Source organism: Pogona vitticeps, chromosome 1 (genome assembly GCF_051106095.1).
Source record: "Pogona vitticeps strain Pit_001003342236 chromosome 1, PviZW2.1, whole genome shotgun sequence".
NCBI lineage: Eukaryota > Metazoa > Chordata > Lepidosauria > Squamata > Agamidae > Pogona > Pogona vitticeps.
The window spans coordinates 160,595,315-160,618,204 of NC_135783.1; the positions used below are offsets into that span (position 1 = coordinate 160,595,315).

Sequence of the window (22,890 nt, forward strand, 5' to 3'; positions counted from 1 at the left end):
CTTGGCAGACAATGGCCAGGCCCCGCCGCTCCTGTACTGCTGCCGTCGTCGTCGTCTTCCGCTGGTGGTGGTGGTGGTGGTGCTGCCGCCGTCGGTGGATCCACCACCATCGCTTTCAGGTGACGACGGCCTCGCCGGCGGCTCCAGCACCTACCGGGTCTGCCCTCATAAGTACGCGCAGTTTCCAGCGGCTCTCCCTCCCCTCCTCCTCCTCCTCCTCCCGCTTCGCCGCGGGTCCCCCTCCTCCCCGAGGTGCGTCTCCCTCGGCTCGCCTGTCCCCGGGAATGCCGGCGGCGGGAAGGCAGCGGCGCTCCGAGGCCTGGCAACGTGCAAATCGGGGGGCTTCCTCTTGCTCACCGCCTCCTGACCAAAGGGCGAGTTTTTCGTCCGGCAAGGGAGGGAAGGAAAGAGAAAAAAAAAGAGAGACGCCGACGCCGCTTCCGTCTCCCTCCTCTTTCTGGCTGCCGCTGCGCGCCTCAATGACTCACGGCAACCACTCCGGGCTCTTCCTCAAACGCGAACACCCCGGCTGCCTTGCAGCAATCCCAGCTGTGCAACGGAGGCGGTTAGTCCGGCCGCTTCGGCGACGGCACCCCGGCTAGGCACCCCTCCGCCGCCTCGGGTGCCGGGAGACATCCTGGAAGGCTGGCTCCTGAGGAAGCGATGGGCGCGGAGAGGTGGTGGTGGTGGTGGGGAGCCCGTAGTACCTGGCGAGGGAAAGGGCCCCAAAAGTTACCACTTGTGGCTTTCCATGCGCGTTTCCCGCCTCCTCCTCCTCCTCCTCCTCCGGCGGCCCTTCTCCCTCCCCTCTTCCTCAGCAGCTTTTGACTTTCACCTCCGACTTTCAGTTCAAGGTGACACCCTCCAGGACCCAACAAAAACCGACCTCCAGCCGACACACTTCGGCAGCCCCCTGTGGAAAAAAAAAATCGGCTGAAAGCAAACGGCGAGCGCCGAGAGGAGCGAAGCCCCACCTTGTGGGCGGTCTCCCGGGACCCGAGGAGGAGGAGGAGGAGGAGGAGGGAAGGCCTCCCGCCGTCCTTCCAGGAGGTGGCAATGGAGGCGGGAACGAGCCCGGCGGAGTCGGAGCTCCATCCCGTCCTTTTGGCTGCGCCTCCGAAAAGTTAAGGGCAAGGAAGGGATGACGAACAGAAAGGGCGGCCCAGGAGGGCCGGCGAGCAGGCGGGCGGGAAAATCCCCAAACCCGTCCCCTGCGCCCATGCAAAAGAGAGCTGCGTCTAGGGTCATAATTTTTGCGTTTGTCATCGCAGGGCAGCCAAAAAAAAAACAAAACCACCAGTAGTTTCCGTGGTGAGGAAACTCCCGCTCCCTGGGCGTGGGAGACGCCCTGTCAGGTGCGACGCATTTCTCCGTGGGTTTTCTCTCTCTCAGGAAGCCAGGACGAGAGCTTGGGGGGGGGGGCGGTAATGGAGACTGGCTGGCTAAGCCGGAATGATGCCTCCTGGGCCAAGTGACCCACCAGTATTCTGAGGTAACAGTAGGCATCCTACCTCAGCTTTCCTACTTACCTACCTACCTATACATACATACCCCGCCTTTCTCCTTAAAATGGCCCAAGGCGGGTATCCACCTCTACTTTCCCTGCCCTGAGAACAAATGAGTGCTCCGGGTTTTCACTCACATCGGGCGTACCCAAGAAGTTGGCGTAGCAAAACAGCATCTCCTCCCGCGAGTTGGAGGAGGAAGAGGCCGGGCGGGGAAGAGTCTCATTTGAAATCCACGCATGCTATTTTTTTTTCTCGCCCATCCGTATCTCCTCAAACTCCCAGCACTTCAAAGATCTGGAAGGCTTCAGCTACTCTTTGCCAAATCTTGCTTGTACCAGATTATTTGAAATTCAGTAGAGGAAGAGGAAAGCAGGGTTCGTTGGATTGGGGGACAGAGGCCGGTTCAGCTCTCAGAAACGTTCAAGGTTAAACAATGGAAAAGCTGCACAATCCCATTGCTGCTGAGTCTTTTTCTAGTGGTTATTCTCTCCTTCCCACTCCAACCCCCCCCCCCATGTCTGTAAATTTAAAATGGATATTGGTTAACACCATGTTCCACTGGTAAGGCAGCACTCACTCAGCTACCTGATCACAACACCTTGGCTTGCTTTATAACTGCTACTGTGCCTTAAGCATGGAGGTTGCACAGCTGTCACCAGTTGTTTTTTCTGAAAACTCTGTTGTTTAGTCATTAAGTTGTGTCTGACTCTTTGTGACCCCCATGGACCAGAGCATGCTGTATTGTGACATTGAGTTGATGACTTAAAAATCAACTGAGGCTGAGATCTTGCATTACCTTGAGGTCTTCCAGATTGAGGGCTGGGGTTGGAATCCTTTTCAGCTGTAAACCTTTGGAAATGCTGCCTGATGGGGGGATGCATAGAGTTCAGGAACTTCCTGCATAGCATTTTTAACTGTCAGCAATACATGGGTGATACTCAACTCTGTTTCTCCTTGTCATCAAATTTAGGTGAGGTACTAACATGCTTATCAGATATCTGAAGAGAGTGCTGTACTGAATGAGGGCTAATGTACAAATCAGTCCAAATAAGATGGAGCTACTGTTCACGGCTGGTTTCACTTGGACTAAGGAAGTGGTGTTTGGATTATTCTTGATAGAGTGGTACTACTTACAAGGCAGTGGTAGACGACTGCCAGGCTGTAGACAGGATGTGGCTTGTAGGTTCTTTGAATCTGACAACAGTTTTCTTGCCTCTAGCTCCGTCTCTTCATCCCACGTGACTACTGAGCTGAGAAACAGGTCCAGTCCACACAGAGTCTTTTTGCTATCCTTGAATACTGTCTACGGGGATAGCTTGTAGGGGAGGTGCAACAGGTGAGGGAAAGAGCTAACCTCTTTTTGATGCACAATCTCCACAGAGCAATTCTGCTTAAAGAAGAAGCAGAGTTTTTATTTGAAGTGCAGTAGCCATACAGAGAGTAGGGTTGAGGAGGGAAGGAGTCTTTTAAATCCATGCATAGCTTGAGATCTCATTTCAGCTATGGGTATGTAAAAGAGAGGAACACAAATGTACCCAAGCATGCAAAACAGTCTTCTTCCTTTGCATGTCTTCTCAACAACAACCAGATTTCTGGATCCAATTCTGTCTAGGTCATCTCATTCTTGCACTTCCAGTTGATCCACTTTCTGCTCACCCTAAGGCTGTAGAAGTAAAGTTGCAGTTCTAGGCACTCTTACTTTAAAGTAAGCCTGACTGCATAGACTTATGTTTCAATAAATCTGCTTAGGTTTACATGTGCTGATAATATTGCAACACAAGTGGCACAGGGAATTGTAAATTAATACTTAGCTAATGTAGAAAACCGAGTGTATACTTTAAACACCAGGAGAACACAATCTGGGCTGTCCCGGAACAGGCCAGGCTGATTTTGTTACCGTTTGTGAACACATCCCTCAAAATCCCCTCCTTTTCCTCTTGGAAAAATGTTATGAACATTCCATAACTATATAAAGCAGTATGGTCAACACATTGTAAAATCTAGAGACTTAATTAAATGATTTAGTTCAATAATAAATCAATCATGTTTTCATGCCAAGCCAGTGTCTTGGAAATAAACACTCTGTGAGAGAAATAGCTGGTCTTCTATAGAAGTCTTAATATATTTTTTTTAAAAAACAACAACACAGGATGCTTATAGATGCCAACTATTTGCAAGAAAGCATTAGGAGCTCCACATGGTTTCTATTTACATTTTCAGTGGTTTTCTATGCAGTGTCAGGCCCTCCACCCAATTTTCAAAGTGCTGAATTTTATTCTTTTACCACCATCCCACTACTACAAGAAGTGTAATTGCTACTAGAGAACTGCCACCACATGCAGTATCACCACTGCTACACCCCATAAAATATACACTGAAGCAAATTATAAAATCAAGTACTGTACAAACTATTTGGAAAACCTGCCCTAGAACTAGTCACTTTAAGCTGTCCCATTATCAGCACTTGCCATGTAGCCATGTAACAGGAGGTTAAGAGACAGGGTTTAGCCTTGATGCTGGGCAACAGAGTTTTAATTAGATAAGTCAGGTTCTGGAGACTTGGTGAAACGTGATCCTGAGTAAAGTCATGATACTAACAATTCACTCCTACCGAGATTTCTCAGAATACATATACAGTACAGTATAGGGCTTATGCCAGTATATATCACCTTGAGGTCAATAGAAGAAAGACAGGATGAAATAAAAATAAGAGCAAGAACAGGAAATGCAGAATTCACTGAGATTTGCTCCTAAGCAAGCATGTTTAATATTGCAAGCTCTGCTGTAAAACATAGCTTATGTAATTTAAACTGATAAATATGCAAGGACATTCATGCTTTGGCAGTCTGAGATGTTAATTTTGATTGTGGAATTTGCTGGCCTTATTGTCAAGCAGTTCAGGCACATTTTGCAATTGAATCCTTTCAGATTCCTCAGAAAAGGCAAAATGCATGTAGACAATGCATGCACCCAAAATCACTTTTGTCCTTTTTTTCACACAGTGGGTTTCTCATTTTTCAGGTATCTGTTTTGTACATAAGAAGATGTACTTTTGTACAGCAGTTCATGTTTGGTAGAGAGGATCTTTGTTGGAGGATGCAGTGAATGGAGAGAGCGTGATCCCACAAAAAAGGCATCAGTTGTTGTAATAATCTTGTCTGTGGTAGGTACTGAATAACCTTGACGTTTGTTCAGGGCTGGGATATGACAGTAAAATATTTTAGTTAAGTTAGTTAAACAGATCGCCCACATTCTTTGTTATCTTCATTCAAATAAGCATATTTGTTTTACAGATCCCAGTAATTGCTTTGCAAATCATAGTATGCTAATAACAGGATAAATGTAGAAGAGCTACATTCCCAAGGTTTCAACAGCATACCATTTAATGTTTCAGTATATAATAATCATTCTGCTAAAGCTTGGCTCAAAGTGAAGGTGCTCATAGTAGCTGCCAAAAATGTGGGCTTTTAAAATGTGTGTGTATTTTAAACTGGCCTTTGATTTAGGCCAATCCCTTTTCAGATGAGGCAATACTGTTTGTAGTTAGTCAGAGAAGCCTACGTCTCTCTTGCTTTGTAACACCCAACTCTTTTTATAGAGTGTCATCAGAAGGGTTAGATACCCCCTTCAAAAATGGGGCATTGTGAAGTGTTCTTCAAGAGACAAAAATCCATTGCCCCTTAAGTCGTATGAAGAGAAAGGGGAGAAGGGAAGATACAAAGCAATAAATTAATTAAATTTTTAAAATCGAATTTACGGTGTGTTTCACTTCAGGACTATTTTTAGATTGTTTTAAATTGAAGTTTGCACTGAAAGCCTGAACAAAAAGGGTGCAATAGTTATGAATCTTTTCTTTTGAATCAGTGGCATCACTAAAAATATTTCTGAAGAATGTCAGTTTGGTTCCCCTTTTTGGATGCACACCTTGATGCAGAAGCCAGGAGCAATACCACATGGGGTCTAGCTTCCATTATGATCCTGGACTCCTAACAGGGTCACCCAAGACAGACTGTTCATGGCTGAGGTACCAGACATAGATGCAACCACCTTCTTCAGGAGTAATGGCCATATCAGTAGAAGTGAATGAATAGTTTCAGTGGTAATGGGGACTAAGAGACTTCTGAAGGGCTGCTACTGGGCAGCTGAAAGTGATGCTGGTGGAGGATTTTTCACAGACAATGGCAGTGACACTCAAGGTAACTTTTGTTAATACTGTGCAGAAGAAGGGAATTATAAACTATGGTTAAACCTTTCTTACCCAGTGCTGGAAGATCTCAGAAGAAGGTCACATGATCTCTACTGTGAATGCTGGGGGAGGGGCAGAAACAAGAACCGCTGACTGCAGTCCCTCTGTGCCAAAATATTTTGAAGGCCTGTTTTGGATGTAATGAAATGGTGAAGTAAACGTCTGAGTCAGTGCAACACACACACACCCTTTAACCTCTCAGGTAAATTAATCTTGCGCTACCTGCATCCCAGAATGCACACTAGAAAGTGATCTTGGAATTTCTAAACCCTTTCCTTGGGGGAGCCAACCCGAGGAAGAAAAGCTGCATTGGATAACAGGATCTATGGACATGCTGCCTGTATGTTTCCCAAAGAATATCCTCTTACCTTTTAAAATAAAATAAAAAGGGAGGCTGCAAATTAGGAAAGATTGTCACTGGAAACCAAGGTCAAAGTCATCCATATTATTTGAAAGAGGGACAGGGAAGAAAGGGGGGGGGAAATCAACTTATTTGAAATGTGGTGTTGAAGGAGAACCTTACAGATACCATGGACCATCAGAAAGACAGATAAATAGATGCTCCATTAAGCCAAGCCTGAACAATCACTAGAACAAACTTGAGTCAATTGAGGCTATCTTTGCGCCTATAACAAGAATACAGAACTGACCAGAAAAGGCTCAAATTTACCAAAAATTGACTCATGCAATCAGTTTGCAAGAAGTGAGCAAAAGACAATATCATTAGGAAGCTGGGGAGCAATAGGAAGAAAGGATTACTAAATATGAGACTCAATAAAGAAAGTGATTGCTGTTCATTTGCAAGATCTGAGCATAACTGTTAATTATAGGACATTTTGGAGGTAATTAATTTTGGAGTTTTTACAACCCTCATGCTTTCTGGAGATGTTGTGGCTGTGGGGGGACCTTTTCTGGCCTGGGGTGACTGTCAGTCCACCCAGCACTAACCAATAGTTCCTTCCTGCCTCTGAATTCAAAGAGAGACCTGCCTCTCTGCTCAGTCCTTTCCCCCTCTCTTTTGTAGGTTAGAAGCAGTTAGTCTGTTGAAGCCTGTTGCTGAAAAGCAGTCACCTTTGTCAATTTGCTGTTTGATCTGTTCAGTTGCAAGTAATTAAACCTTTTATTCTTTCTTTTTCTAAGGTATCAGAGTGAGTTATTGACACTGTAACTGCCAGTTAGTGAGTAAAGGGGGTGGATTACTCTTGGGGATTTGAAGTTATTCTGCTCTGTTAATCCCTGCACTTTTGTGACCTGATGGCAATTTGTTTGTTTGTTTGTTTGTTTGTTTGTTTGTTTGTTTGTTTGTTTGTTTGTTTATTAGATTTATACCCCACCCCCTAGACAGCATCTACTTGAGGAGGATTACAAATATCATAAAATATCATAAAAACATCATAACAGTAAACAATTAAATCAATAGTATGGTGTATTCAAGATGGAGAATAATAGAAAACAAGAAGATAGATTTCAAGAATTGACAGGAGGGAAGGCCTGCTTAAAGAGCCAAGTCTTTAAATGGCTCTTAAAAACACCCAGCGAAGGTGCCAGGTGGATCTCTGTTGGAAGGCTGTTCCATAGCCACTGCTGAGAAGGCCCGGTTTCTTGTTCTTTCTTTCCGGACCTTCCTCGGTGTTAGGCCTCTCAACCGTCCCTCCTGGCTGTGCCGAGTAATTCGGGTAGATCTAGGTGGGAGAAGGCGATCTGCCAAATATTGAGGTCCTAACCCGTTTAGGGCTTTATACGTCATCATTAATACTTTGAAGTCAATGCAAAAATGAATGGGCAGCCAATGCAAGGCAGCCAGAGTGGGAGAGATATGCTGATATTTTCTCACCCCACTAAGGAGTCTGGCGGCCGCATTCTGCACCATTTGGAATTTCCGCATCGATCTCAAAGGTAGCCCCACATAGGGCGCATTACAGTGGTCTAATCTTGAGATTACGAGCATGTGGACAAGAGAGGTGAGGGACCCCCATCAAGGTAGGGTTGCAGCTGGCGATCCGCCACAGATGAAAATAGGCAGAGCGGGCCACGGACGCCACCTGGGTTTCCATAGTAAGCGCCGGGTCCAGATGTATCCCCAAGCTGCGGGCCCCACTCTGTGCAGTGAGAGTCATCCCCCCAAAAGAGAGGGAGTTTCCCAAACCGCCAATGGAGGGGCCATGCACCCTCAAGACCTCCGTTTTGTTCAGGTTCAACCAAAACCCATTCAGCTGCATCGATTGCAGTACAGCCTCCAAACACCGCTGAAGGGACAGAACGGCATCCAGTGAAGCAAGTGAAAAAGAGATGTAGAGCTGGGTGTCATTAGCATACTGATGGCACGAAGCCCCACATCCCCTGCTGACCCTACCTAGCAGCCTCGTATAGATATTAAACAGCATTGGGGAGATGATCGACCCCTGTGGAACCCCACAATTGAGACTCCACAGGACCGAGACACTCCCCAAGCTGTGCTCTCTGGGGACGGTGCTCCAAGAAAGATCAGAGCCAGGCAAATGCCAGGCCACAGATTCCCAGCTCGGAGAGCCTCCCCAGGAGGATAATGTGGTCAACAGTATCAAAGGTGGCTGAGATATCGAGGAGGACCAACAAGGACGTATTGCCCCTGTCAGCCTCCTTTAACAGGTCATCCAACAGTGCGAACATTGAAATCTCTGTGCCGTGGCACGGCCTGAAGCCCGACTGAAATGGATCCAGGGCATTGGTTTCATTCAAAAGAGCTTGAAGCTGATCAGCCACCACCCTCTCCACCACTTTACTGAGGAAGGAAACATTGGCGACGGGCCTATAATTGCCAATATCATCCACCGCCAAATTTGGTTTCTTCCTAATGGGCCTAATGAGTGTCTCTTTGAGGGCAAGAGGAACCTTGCCCTCCTGGAGAGATCCATTAATTATCATTGTGGCCCAGTCCATCGTTGTGGGCCTGGCTGCTTTGATTAGCCAGGCCGGGCAAGGGTCAAGAGAGGAAGTGGTGGCCTGACAGCGGTCAAGCACTTTGTCCACCAAATTTGGCATCACAGGCTGAAAGAATTCAAGTGTCACCGGGCAAGGCGGAGCGCTGGACATCTCTGATCGATCCACTATGTTTAAAGAAGGAGAGAGCTCCCGGCGGATGGTATCCACTTTTGATTTTAAAAATGCTGCAAATTGGTCAGGTGAGATATTAGTGGGAGGCCCATCACCAGACCAATTCCAGATAGATCGCGAACTATACAGAAAAGTTCTGCCTGCTGATTTGAAGCTTAGCTTATCCGGTCAGTGAAGTGTGATCGTCTAGCAGCCTTCACCTTAGCCAGGTAATAGTTAGTTGTTATCCTGACAACTTTCTTATTATAATCCGTTGGTTTATGTCTCCAAATGCACTCTACCGTCTCCTATTCTGCTTCATAGCTTGTAGTTCCTGGTTATACCAGGCCCCTGTCTGAACTCTGCACCAGAGAGGGCATTTAGGAACGATCGTGTCTACAGCCCTAGTGATGGCAGCATGCCAGCCATCAACCAGAGCTTTGATAGGAGCACCAGACAGATCAGCTGGAATCCCTCTCATGGTATCCTGGAATCGCAATGGATCTAGTAACCTTCAAGAGTGGACCATTGAAATAGGTCCATGCTCCTTGCGGGGAGGGAGTGACACTAGGAGGTTACATTTTATTAAGTGGTGATCTGACCATGACAAGGGGACTGACACCAGGTCAGTCACCATCAGACCACGCTTGCTCCACTCAGTGGAAAATGCCAGGTCTAGCATATGGCCTCCCACATGTGTGGGACTGTTGACATGTTGGGACATGTCCAAGGAAACCATGGTTTCCAAGAACTCAAGAGCTGGACTGGAAACCTCTGCCTCCGCATGGATATTGAAGTCACCCAGGACTAAGAGCCTCGGGGACTCCAACAGTGCCGCAGAGACAAAAAGTCCACCAGCTCCGGTAGGGAAGTGGCTGGGTCGCGGGGAGCGCAGTAACCCAGCAAGATCCCAATACCATCCCTGACCCCAACAGACACATGGAGGGCCTCCAGACCTGTCTTTACCACCGTAGAGCACCTGGTACCCTCAAGAGTATTTCTATAAACAATGGCTACTCCCCCCGCCCCTCCAGTCTACCCTGGTGCTGGACCGCATAACCAGGAGAGCAGGCAAGGATCAAGGGAACTCCCCATTCCCTGCCCACCCAGGTCTGTTATGCACGCCAGATCTGCATCCTCCAACAGAATGAGATCTTGAATAATCTGGGATTTATTGGACACAGACCTGGCATTTAGCAGCCCCAGTTTTAGAGTGGAGGGCCGGCTGATCTGACTACCTCGAGACTGGCAGTTGGTCACAGTCCCAGAACAGTGAACAGCCTTCAAACATCTGTTCACTGTATTTCTAACACAAGTAGGGAGTGTACCATCACCATATCTCCCTCTACCCGCAATCACTTGGATATTCTGAGGACCCCCGCTGGGGGGGGGCAGACCTTCCACTCCATGTCAATAAAGAAAAGTAAAAAGTGCACAGAATTAATACAGATGCGATACAGTAATCAGATTAATAAAGGTAATCCAAATGTTAAATCATAATACCTAATGCACATAATGCACTTTAAATTAATCAGCAAAATAACAAAACAAAATAAAACACAAAACTAAAATAGTATAAATAAGATAAATAAAATAATAATAATAAAACAAGTTATATCAATCCCCAAATCCCCCCTCACAGTTGGTACTATTCCTCTGTGCTTTAATTATAGATCTTATTTTCCTCCGGGATGAGTTCAGGTTTACAAGAGAGTTTTTTTATTGAAAAATTTTTTTATTGCCAAGCAAGTGTATAGTGACAAGATGGATGGAATAGTTGAGGCAGCCAACTAACAACTATGACAGAATATAGGCACCAAAGCTGTACTGACATTGAGTAAGACCATCCCCAGTCACAATACAAAAAACATTGATTTCACAGCTTAAATGAGCAAACTTCTAAATATTTGTTCTCTATGTTTCTTTTAATGTTTGTATCAGCATTTTAATAACCAGACATATTATCCCCTTGCAGGCATGAATCCCAAACAGCCTATTTGACTAGGAAGGAGTTAAAAAGTTCTCCCCCTGAGAGTCAGCTAATTGGATCCTAAGTGACAGGTTCAAAAGTTCCTGAACTGAGTAGCTACAATGTAGCCTTTGTTAAAGCCACTCTTCCTGAAAATCTGTGCCAAACATGGTCAGTATTATTTTTAAAAATCACCATTTGAAAGGCCTTTTTTTGAAGACCAATATTTCAGCCCCTACAGTCTGTATTCTTTCCAAATAAATAAAAATGCATGGGCCCAACAATTCTCTTTCAGGACTGGGCTTTTCAATATGTGTGAACTATTTTAAATCTGGGGTAGCTTGGAGTCACCTGTTTCTAAATAGGGGAGTGAGTAAAACCGTTTTACTTTTTAAAAGTCCTAACTTGAAAACCCTTTGTCCAAAATTCCTCAAATTTCACACTGTACAAGAGCAGACTGTCTGATCTGAAAGCCAGTTATAAAGTTATAGCCTTTTGTTTGATATGATCCTGAGACCACAGTACAGGGCCTGTTTTTACTGCTTATATTCTTTGTAGCACATTTTTGCTCCCTCCTTTAGTCATCTCATTACATTTTCAGGGCCAGGCTTTGAGCACTCTGAGGCCTTTCATGGCTAGTTTGGAATTTCAATCCAGCTTTTCATAGTACAAATCTAGCTCTCTTTCCTCTATGTTAAACAATACAAATGCACATCATAGGGGTAGATTTATCTATATATAAAATACTTAAGTGCCAGATTTGCTGACTTAGTGATCAGTATCAAAATTTTCAGGTCATATCTCCAAAGAGCTGCAGCCCTGAAATATGGTCCGTGAACAGTCCAAATTATTCTGATTGTTATGGTAGCAGGGTTGGGGAATCTGAAAAATCAATTCAAAGCCTCCTCTAGTGTGACATAAACTACACTAAGCAACAGCATTTCAACCACTGAATTTAGGGTTGACTGGTTTAGTCCAAGACAGCTGAGCTTCATTGTCACTTGTGATCAAGAGGATAATGTTGAAATATCTAAATTACTTCCCATAAAAAAAACTTTACCATACAGAGGGTCATTGTGTTAACAGAATGGGAACCAGTTTGCTTTGCTAGGTGTGTATCATATTCATAATATGTTGCTGCATATTCCAGTGGGAAAGAACATGATGAAATTAAAAAGAAGTTATGTATATGCTTTTGTCAGTACCATATGGTACACTTAGTGCTTCACCTAAAACTCCTTTATTCTGTGCATTAATGAATCTATCATCGTATATTTGGAAAAAAAAGTTCTGGTTCAGATCAACATCTGGCAAAATTATGTTAACCAAGTCTGCAGAATAAAGAAAAGTGCCCAATTTTGCAATTATCTGGTGTTGAGCTATTCAGCTTCCCCAGCAATATTATCTTCAAGTGTATTTATTAGATTGTAAAACCCATGATACAGCTTTTGCTGACTATAATTTTGACATATGTCAAAAGGGATTATGAATCTATAAAGATTGCTAAGGTTTAAATCCAAAAGTGCACTAGTGGTCACAATGAGATTTCCTTCCTGTTTCCTTCTCCTGCAGCCCTTTGCAGCCTTGACAATTGAACAATTCCAGAGGGCTTCTTAAGAGCCAGTTTTGGATGCACACAATGTGGGGGAGGAAGGTAGGTGATGGGTGGGGGAATTCCTTTTCACAGTTATTAGAGATTCCATGGTTTCGCCATCAGAAGTTCAGTGCCTTTAAGTCCCAAGCTTCAGATATTAAAATCAAACTAAGCCACAGTTTGGTTTTTGCGAGAACTTTCTTTCCTGTTAGACATTCTTGTACTCTTATCATATACCCTTTCTCCATAATATCTGACTTGCGTATTTTTGATGAACCAAGGAATAATCCACATTTTGCATTCATATTCTGTCAGAATTAAAATAATGAGCACTACATTTTTATTAATTAATTAATAATTATGTGCCTTCAGGTCTATTCTGACCTTTGGTGACCCTTTCCAGGATTTTCTGGAACAGTCTTCAGAAATGGCTTATCAGTTTCAAGACCACACAGGCTACCTTTCTTATAAGTTGTAGTGGAAAACCTTACTTGGGTTCTCCAGCTGCCTGAGCTATCCAGCCAGCAGAACTAACTCTGGGGGAATTCTATACAGACTGATATTTTATATTACTCTCTATAGAATTTGCCCAGGGTAAGGATTCCCCCCCCTTACAATAAACACCAGCAGTTTTCTTAATATAAATGAATCAGTAGTTTTTGTGACCTGCATTTCTGAAGTTTTAGGTTAATTTATTTAGATTGATTGGTTTTGTTTGCATCTATTTTTGTATGTGTTTTAATTCATGTTATAATGTCTAGCTGCAAACAGTAGAACTTGACAGACAGATATTTAAATTAATTGGCATATGCAAGAATATACTCTGCCACTGTCAAAACAAAGCCAATTGCTTCTCTGACCCTTTTTGTAAGATTAAAAAAAGAAGTGAAAAGATAGGGCAGTCTTAAATCCCATGAAACTCTTATTTCCTTCTGCCTTTGGTATGAACCTTATTTAACATTTACACATTATTCTGAATGTAAATCTACATTAACGAGTGCATTAGTCACAACTATACCAAATGCAGAGTATAAGCATAGAGACAGAGTGTCATTTAGTTCTTAGGAACATTAGGGACAGTTTCCTTTTGAAGTGTGCGCTTGGAGGAGGTAATGAACTTCACTGGGAAACACACACACAAAACAGGCTGGTGTGTGTGTGTGTGTGTGTGTGTGTGTGTGTGTGTGTGTGCGTGCGTGCGTGTGTGTGTTGGGATGGAGGGTTAATTCATGACAGCATATATAATTTATAATTTGAGCATAGTGGTGGTGTCTGCCTAATTTTTATGGTGAGATAAGATGTTTCAACAAAGGTGGAAGAACTGTTTTGTATAAGTTTGATTTTTTTAAAGATATTTTGAGGACCTTTTCAGGAAATCAAGGCCATTTCTGTGTTTTGCTGAGAGTTATATGTTTTGCCGTTCATTTCAACGGTCTGAATTACAATACACAGAAAATAGGGCAAACTCTCCAAACTCTGTGTGTTTGTGGGACCTTTGTGGGTGGTCACAGAAACTTAATGAAAAATGCTTATATCCTTTAAAACAGTGGTCCCCAACCTTGGGCCTCCAGATGTTCTTGGACTACCACTCCCAGAAGCCTTCACTACCACCTCTGCTGGCCAGGATTTCTGGGAGTTGAAGTCCAAGAACATCTGGAGGCCCAAGGTTGGAGACCACTGCTTTAAAAGACTACTAAAGAACTTGGAAAACATACTTCTTTTTGACCACAGTTTGTGGGATTGCAGAACAAGCATGCTTAGTGGCTATGCCAGCTGGAGGATTCTGACAGCTGATGTCCAAAAAAGTAACTTTTCTAAGCACTATCAATGACTGAAGACTCCTCCTTGTCACTTTGCAAAGATGCAGTTTTTAATCCATTTTTGTCTCTGTATTAGTAGTAATTTGTAGCAAAGACACTCCTGTGCCCTTTTCCCCCCCAATGGATTGCAGCATATCCAGAGGCAGGAGAAAAGGAGAGCATCAGATTCAATGTCTCAGACAGTACTTCACTCCCCCCCCCCCGGGTTTCAATTTGTCTGCATCTGGAAAACTAATGTGAACTTGCCTTGAAATGTTAAAATAAAATTGTGGAGGAGGGCCATATATTGTGCACTCCTACTAAAGAGCTGACTAGGAGGAACAGTTGCTGCTCACAGAACCGAGCAAAAACTAATCTTATTAGAGGTGACGTTATAACCTCAAATGTTCATTCTCACTTTGCTGCATTTGGACTGAGAAAATATGACGCTCTTATGGTGATTTGGTGGTGTTGCAATGTTTGTTCCTACTCTGCGGTATTACTTCTTCCGAATTGGAATGAAAAGCACCAATATGTGAGACGAGGCAGCTAGCTTTCATTTCCAGCCTACATTTATCTCTCAGATTTATATTATATTCTTTCCTTAAAAGGCATTTCATGGTCTAATCCAGGGGTGTCCAACCTTTCACCTTCCCTGGGCCACATTAGAAGATGAAAATTTAGTTTGGGCCGCACATAAAATAAAATAACAATAATGATACCTGATCATCCAAAAAAAAAAAAAAAAAAAAAAACCCATAGAAAACATAGTTAACATATTAAACTTACTTGCTACTGTTTAGTGTTTATATTGTCAGGTTTGGCTTTGTGCTGTATTTATCGCAAACCACCCAGGGTAGGAGGGCTTCAACACACATTGGGAGTGCAGTAAATAAATAAATAAACTTATTTATTTCTGGGATGGAAAAAAGAACTGGGGAGGGATGACAACACCCAGAAACACACACACAGACACACACACACAGACCCCTGCAGCAGCTGCTGGGGAACTTGGGAGTTGTAATCCCACTGCATCAACTTTCTCAGCCTCTGCTTGGGGATCACACCAACAGCAACTCAACCCAACCAAGCAGAAGAAGCGCGCACGCCTGGAACCTCGCAGGGCATCTGGAAAGCGGCAGCTGCGCAGCCGGCACGGGATTTAAAGCCTGGCCTAAGTTTTGTTTCCTCAGCCTTGGCGGCAGCCCAGCCTATGGCGGCACAGCTCGGAAATTACATCAGGCCTTGCGCTCCGGCCCCCCTGGGGCGGGGAGGGGAGGAGCGGAGCTGCTAAGGAGGCCCCAGCTTGGAAATGGTCGCCAGCTGCCTCCCCTTGCCAGGAACTACTGTACAACTCCCAGCATCTTAAAAAATAAATAATTGCCCTGGGCCGCATTACAAGTCGACCTGGGCCACATGCGGCCCGGGGGTTGTGGGTTGGACAAGCCTGGTCTAAAGTATACAAGAGATTATTTTAATAGAATTATGTCTACTGGGGACAGTTTTTAAAGTATCAGAAAGAATGCCTTGGTCTCTTTCAAACCTGGTGCATGCTTTACCAACCTCATTGCACAGTGATCCTGGCAAAAATTACTATTTGACTGTCGAGAGTATATCTGCTATACTTTGAACATGTGTACATAAACATGTACTAGCAGAAACATTTTAAGCTGATTCAAGAAAGAATGTGGCTCCCTAGAGAGAACTGGTGGAAACTGAACAGAATTCAGTGCTCTTCGTTTACGTCTGGATGTAAAAATTAAGACAGGTCAAACTTAGTTTAGAAAAATATTTTATATTGATATATGTAACTTAAACAGCTTATCTCCAGCATAACAGCTTGTCCATATACAGCATAACATGATAACATAATAGCATATACATATACAGTAAATGGTTACTCACAGCCCAGTATAACACAACAGCATGACTACTCTTATACCAGAGCAATATGACTGCTCCTTTACCAGAGCAGTATAGAAATGCTCTCACAGAGCTACTTTTATTGCAGAGGAAAAGCTTCTGTAATCAGCAATACTTGCCCGAGGCAACTCAAGCCTCAAATTCTGCCTGTTGACCTACAACAGGTGTATGCTTGCACTTTACATACAGTCTTTTTAACATATTTTACTTATATGAGTACATTTCATATGTTCAAGCCTTTAATTTACAATATAGTGACTGGCTCCATTACAAATATGTTGACATTGACCCCAGTCGGGTCTTATTTCTGTGCAAATACATTTAGAACGGCAGTTTCAGTGTACCATTCTTTCGGGTCTACGCAGTGGTCCCCAACCTTTTCCCAACTGTGGACCGGTTGAGGGGGCGTGGCACACTTGCAGGGGGGTGGCACGCTCGTGGGGGTGGAGCAAGCTCTCGTGCATGTGTGCAAAAGTGCTCATGGGGAGTGTTCGCACTGACGTGCATGGCGCACTTGCAGGGGGCAGAACGTGCTTGCGTGCATGCGCATGTCTTTGCTTGCGGGGGGTGCTTGCATGCATCCGTGTGGCATGTTCGCAGGGGGTGGAGTGCTCTTGCATGCATGCACGCAGCGTCACTTGCGGGGAGCCCACTTGTGCACATGTGCACAGCGCTGCCTAGGCCATGGACTGCTGCTGGTTTGCGGACCAGGGGTTGGGGACTCCTGGTCTATAGGACTGTCTTTCTACATGAGCACTGCAAGTACAATAAAAGCTTTGGCATTTTAAATCAAATTAGAAAACCCACAACAACAATAATACAAATTCAGCCTAAACTGGATGCCGGGGGGTGGGTGGGGGAGTACACGTGTCCACGAGTTCCATGGAAAAACAAAGTGCCAAAGCAGAAGTCATCTGCAGAGACTAAAGTCCCTCAAATCCAAACATGCCATAGAAAGTAAATCTCATCATAGCCCTAGCTTTCAAAGTCTTGTACAAGGATCCAAGAGAGAAGGAAGGTGATTCTGGAGAGGATATTCAAGACCCTAACATAAAATAAAAGGACGACAAGCACAAATACAGATGATCATCACAAGGATTTGTCCTTCCACTACACACATGCATAAACATTTCATTATCCAAATCAAGGTGATAAGGGCCTGATTCCTGCTCCCAAGAAACAGAAGCTCCATTCTTGTTCATTTCAGCTCTGCAATTTGATCATAATGATGGTAGTGATGATGTTTCCCTCTTGCTTAACTATAATTTTGCAATCACAGCCCTTTCCTAGGAATTTCGGCACCCACTGCGCTGAAACAAATAGGCACTATATCAGCTTCCGTTGAAACTCTCAGTATCTCCTCCCCTCATAAAGGTGAAGGTTCCCCTTGATATTTAGTCCAGTCGTGCCCGGTGCTCATCCCCGTTTCCAAGCCGTAGAGCCAGCGTTTGTCCGTAGACAGTTTCTGTGGTCACGTGGCCAGCACGACTAGACATGGAACACCGTTACCTTCCCACCGAGGTGGTCCCTATTTATCTACTTGTGTTTGCATGCTTTCTAACTGCTAGATTGGCAGGAGCTGGGACAAGCAATGGGAGCTCACTCTGTCACATGGATTTGATTTTATGACTACTGGTCTTCCGACCTTGCAGCACAGAGGCTTGCGTTTCAAAAGCTGTCCCATTTTGAAAGAGGATCACCTTCTTCTGGGCAAATTGAATATAACTAGTTTTATGAGAACTACACACCTGGACTCAATCTCAAGACTGTAGTACAAGGCCTGGTTTCACTGCTTACACTTTTTGTAGCACATTTTGGCTCCCTTCTTTAGTCATCTCATTACATTTTCAGGGCCAAACTCTGAGCACTCTGAGGCCTTTCATGGCTAGTCAGGGATTTCAATCCAGCTTTTCTCAGTATAAATCTTTCCCCTATGTTAAACAATACAAATGCACATCACAGGGGTATATTTATCTTTATCTAAAATACCTGAGTGCCAGATTTGCTGACTTAGTGATTGGTATCGAAATTTTCAGGTCATGTCTCTAAAGAGCTGCAGCCCTGAAATACAGTGCCTGCACAGTCCCAATTATTTTGGTTGTTATGGCAGCAGGGTTAGGAAATCTGAAAAAGAGGTATTACTACTTCACTCTCTCAAAATCAATTCAAAACCTACCCCAAAACGTGCATGGTAGTTCCAGACCCCATGCAGAAAACTGAAATTGGGGTGTTGTGGGTTACAAGACGTTATTGTCACCCCTACTGCATAACTGGGGCAGCATTCCAGCAAGCCATGCTCCAGGCAGGGCAGAATGTTAGTCTCTGGGAGTTTTCTGTCCTTTCATCAGATTTCTCTGTTTATTAGGATTATTTATATCCTACCTTTCAGGATAGAAGTCTATCCAAGGCAGCTTATAGATAGAGATATGTTAATAAAATAGTTAGCAATGCTAGCTACAATCAGTCGCCACCATCACCTACAGATAATCCTCTTACAATGGCAGCTCCTTGCTGGGTGAAGCAAAGAAAGGACAGTTCAGCTGAAGCAGAAGTCTGACATGACCTTTGCCTGCCCACCTCCAGGAGTCTTTTCCACAGGGCAGGTAGTGATAATGAGGTGGCACCCAGGACTGGCAACTGGGTACAATTGTCACAAGGCCCATTGAGGATGAGACGGAGAGTGTGACAAATCTCTCTCTCTCTCTCTCTCTCTCTCTCTGTGTGTATTTAGAAGCACACATGTAAAAGGACTGGTATTCAATCATGTGCATACAAGCAGGCTGACCATTCCCTGGAGAAGGCTACGGTGAAAATGCCTCCACTGATATAAGAAAGGAGAATTGCATTCAATACAGCAATGTTTCTTCCCTTAGTGCTTAATTTAATATCCTGTAAGCATATGTTGTAATAATCATTTCTGTCATAAAAATCAGCTGCCTTAATAAAAATTTATTATGCTTAATTTATAAAATGTGAAGTTCAAGCCTCATTTAAGCTCTGCCCTCAAAGTTCCCTAGAAGCAGCTGAGGTGGTGCATACTGGAATGAAGGCGGCATTTTCTCACAGAACAATCATGTCTTAGATGCACCCTGTTACATATAGCAGTGCTGGCAGAGAAGACCCTCCTACTACTGTACACAGAAGAACCACAACCACTTATGAGTGACCCCTCACAGGTAGGAGTTCAGTGATGCCAAGGAAGACAACTTGACAAGACCTCCCACCCAAAAGCAATTCCATTCAGCTAATGTTGCCTTCTTATCCCCCATTGATTTCATAACGTATATTTGCGATCATATTATGTATAACCATTCTGCACAACTTCTGTCAAATGCTAATTAACTTTAGTCAACTCTATGAATTATGGGTGGGAGGAACTAGAGTTAATACACAGGTCAGGGTAACCAAGAGCAATGGGAAAACAAAGTCCACCCACCGTCTCTACACTCCAGCTGTTGGCTTATTTCAATGGTCATGATTACAAACCATCCTACCACATTCCCCCCACACACATACACACACTATGTGCTGCTGCTTGCCCATGCTGCTGCTTCAACCCTGCCACAATCTACAGTTAATAACAATGGAGGGTCATCAACCTGCAATCAAGGCTTAATTACGCTATTTACACAGAAGGCAGTCTATGAAAATATCTAACTCCAGTACACTTGATTTGACCTTCAATTGAAGACACATGAGGCAATAAGACTGCATGCATCACTTGCGGTCTTTACTTGAAATGCCCTGAGCTATATATTTCATTAGTAGTAGTCTAAAAACAAAGAATGTCTTTTGACACTCCTGTACCTTCATTTATAAACAAGAATGGTAATAGTTGGTTGTTGTGGGTTTTTTGGGCTCTTTGGCCTTGTTCTGAAGGTTGTTCTTCCTGACGTTTTGCCAGTCTCTGTGGCCGGCATCTTCAGAGGACTGCAGTAGGAACTCTGTTAGATCCTGGCAGTGAAAGGCTTCGCGAATACAAGAATAGTAATAGTCACATCATTGAAAAGAGGAAAGCACAACAGCCCATTTTCTCGTTATTCTTCATCTGCTGCCAGTGTTTGTGAAATCAGGAATATCCCAGCCTCAAGACCCTTGACTGTACACCCACATACACCGATGGGGAACTTTCTCACCCACTGCCACCAGAAAGAAGCAAACAATGTTAAAAAAAATAATAACTTTTATTTTAACATGAAAAATCAAGGCCCATATTTTTTTAAAAAAATCTTCCCTCAGCTTTCCCTACCACTCCTGCTCTCTCACCCCTATTCAGATGGCTCTCCAAAAGGGCAGTCAAATCGATCCTCAAACACAGTCATTTAAAAATTAGATTTGGTCAAGGAAAAACCACCCCTTATTCAATACTACAGCTGGACTTTTATGAATGGAACCAGCAATGGCTGCTTATTCTTCATTTTGAGCCTGGGAATGTAATTCTTTTAGGTGCTTTGGAACTGCATATGTAAACAAGCACCATCACCATCACTTTAACACCTGGGCCAATTCGTAATTCAGTGCAAATTGTTGCTATCCCAAGCTCTACGCTGACAGACATAAACCAGAGCCAAAGGTGGGTGAGAATAGCTGTAAATGGGGGGCAGGCAAGAACAGCCTTGCATGGATGGAGGTGTGGAAGCAAACCTTTTGCAAATGGCAAATTAGCAGGGAATTGAGCACCACTGTGTTATAGTCTACCAGCAGCTGAATTGAAAACAGTAAAGGGAATATTAAGGCCAAAGACTAAATGAACAGTCACACTAAAGGGGATACTAAAGAGGTCTCTGGTACTGCCTGTGTAATTATTGCTGTTCCCATTGTTAATATGGAAGGTTTTCTTGCTAACTTTGGCAATAGTGCAGTTGTACAGATGTGAGCAAAAAAAAAAAGGTTGAATTTGCAAAAAAGGACCCAAGTGTTCTCTTCAAGGAGTGGTGCTGGGAAACACAGGCAAACAAGGGGAGGTCATATTCGTTGAAGTAGGAAACCCACACATGTAACATTAGAGAGAGCAAACAGAATAGTTGTTTTCTTGAGCTCATGGTAAGAGGAATCAACTGGTTCTGTTTGTGCTGTAACGAAAAATCGACACATCAAGAATTACTTATCATTTTTGCTGAAGTGGCATTGTGGAATGTATCTAATGGGGAGGGGGAGTTGGTATAATTCAGGAACCGGGAATAGCAGAGGACTGTAAAGGAAGAGGGAAGGTGATGATGATGGAGGTCCAATGCTATCTAGTAAGTTGAGGGGAAAGGGAACATATTCAGACACTCCCCCAAGTCCTCCAAGCATGCCAGGAGAACACTGACCTACTGCCTTGGTACATCTAATAAAGTAGGCTGTGGGTTCTCCACCACTGAGGGGCACACATGCCTCAGAGTAATGTTATCCATCAAGGATATGTTGTTAACACATCAGTGTATCTGGAATTTTTAAAAAAGGGGCTGCAGTACAGAGAAATGCAAAAAAACTAGGAAGGGGTATGTTTCACTACAGAGGTATGGCTGTGACATTTCATTCAATGTTGCGGTACTTTAAAAATATGTCAGAATGCACATCCCAGGATATGTGTCATGTGACCACATCACATGACTGCTCAGTGAGTAAAAGATGCAAGAAAACGGGGATATTTCACTGGTGTGCCCACAGACAAAGATGTGTGTATCAGAGGCCAGAAAGATATTGGTATGTTTGGCCATGCTATACAGTACCAATACAAGATAACACAAAATGTCTTGTTACTAAATAACGAGTCAAGGAAGTACTGTACTGTAATACCCTACATTCCAGACTGAACAAAAGTAGTAATTATCAAAATCACTTTTGACAGGTGTGCTGCCCCTGTGAGGCGGGATAAAGGGTCAAGAATTGAGCCAGGGCCCTCCCCCTGGGTGGGCAGGGCTTTAAGATGACGTAGGGGGTTGGTGAGGCCAACGTGGGCCTATAGGAGGGGTTCATAGACGCCGTGACCTCATGCATGGGGTTATTCTTCAGATGGATTTTGATGCAAGAGGTTGTAAGTAGGAAAGGATGTCAAGCCTACAGTCACTGACTGGAAAGACCACAAGTGAGACTGCTGGTCTTAAGATTCAATAGTTTCTAGCTCATGCCCTTGTCACTCATGATTTGTTTTTGTTTTGTTTTTTAATTTTGCTTTTTATATTCTTACCAGATTCCACAGAACATCTCTGCTTTTTTATTTATTTACTAAGAAAGTGTGTTTGCCTTGTTTCTTCTTCTTTTAAAATTTCCCCCAGCATCATGGTTTCCAGCATATGAGAAGATCTGAGCACTTTCTCCCAAAACACACCTAAAGAAAGACTGAATTTGTCTTTGACTGCATAACATAATTTGCCTTACAGCTCTCACAAAGCTAATTGCTTAGAATGAAAACCACATTTGGCAGAATATGTGGAGGACATTTTCATATCAGCACAACATGGAGCCAAGGCTGTCAACTAGAGCAAATATATGGGAAAGAATTATTAGGTCATACCTCATCCAAGGCTATTAACGTGATGGGAGGGCACACATTCAGAAAACCTTGCCTGCCCATTACCTTATTTTTGGAGGAGTCAGAAGAAGAAGGCAGTGAAGCCCCCAAACAGTCCATCACATTTCTACAGTCTGGGATTAGGTGCTGCAAGGTCAGAAGACCTGCAGTCGTAAGATTGAATCCACATGATGGAGTGAGCCCCCATTGCTTGTCCCAGCTCCCGCCAACCTAGTGGTTCGAAAGCATGCAAAATGCGAGTAGATAAATAGGTACCACCACA

The 22,890-nt window shown here is 43.8% G+C and overlaps 1 protein-coding gene and 2 long non-coding RNA genes across 4 annotated transcripts in view; 1 reads left to right on the plus strand and 2 right to left on the minus strand.

The window, feature by feature from the left end:
* The window catches only part of B3GNT2 (UDP-GlcNAc:betaGal beta-1,3-N-acetylglucosaminyltransferase 2), a 30,558-nt gene extending 29,563 nt beyond the window's left edge, over positions 1–995 (minus strand). Inside the window, exons 1-2 of one of the 2 annotated variants that reach the window (XM_020790587.3) lie at positions 975–992; positions 1–707 (exon numbers count right to left, since the gene is read on the minus strand). The gene's annotated coding sequence lies outside the window, so the exon portion shown is untranslated. Of the gene's footprint in view, positions 708–974 lie in introns of both variants that reach the window. The other variant, XM_078377609.1, reaches the window with a different exon arrangement.
* Positions 705–7,188, plus strand: LOC110077489 (uncharacterized). Its single transcript, XR_012088549.2, has 3 exons — positions 705–2,844; positions 4,530–4,671; positions 5,771–7,188. It is a non-coding gene; the product is annotated as an uncharacterized LOC110077489 (long non-coding RNA).
* LOC140708395 (uncharacterized) overlaps positions 4,522–22,890 on the minus strand; it is a 27,765-nt gene continuing 9,396 nt past the window's right edge. The window contains exons 2-3 of the long non-coding RNA XR_012088554.2: positions 5,767–5,881; positions 4,522–4,705 (exon numbers count right to left, since the gene is read on the minus strand). This is a non-coding gene — a long non-coding RNA (uncharacterized LOC140708395). The remainder of the gene's footprint in view (positions 4,706–5,766; positions 5,882–22,890) is intronic.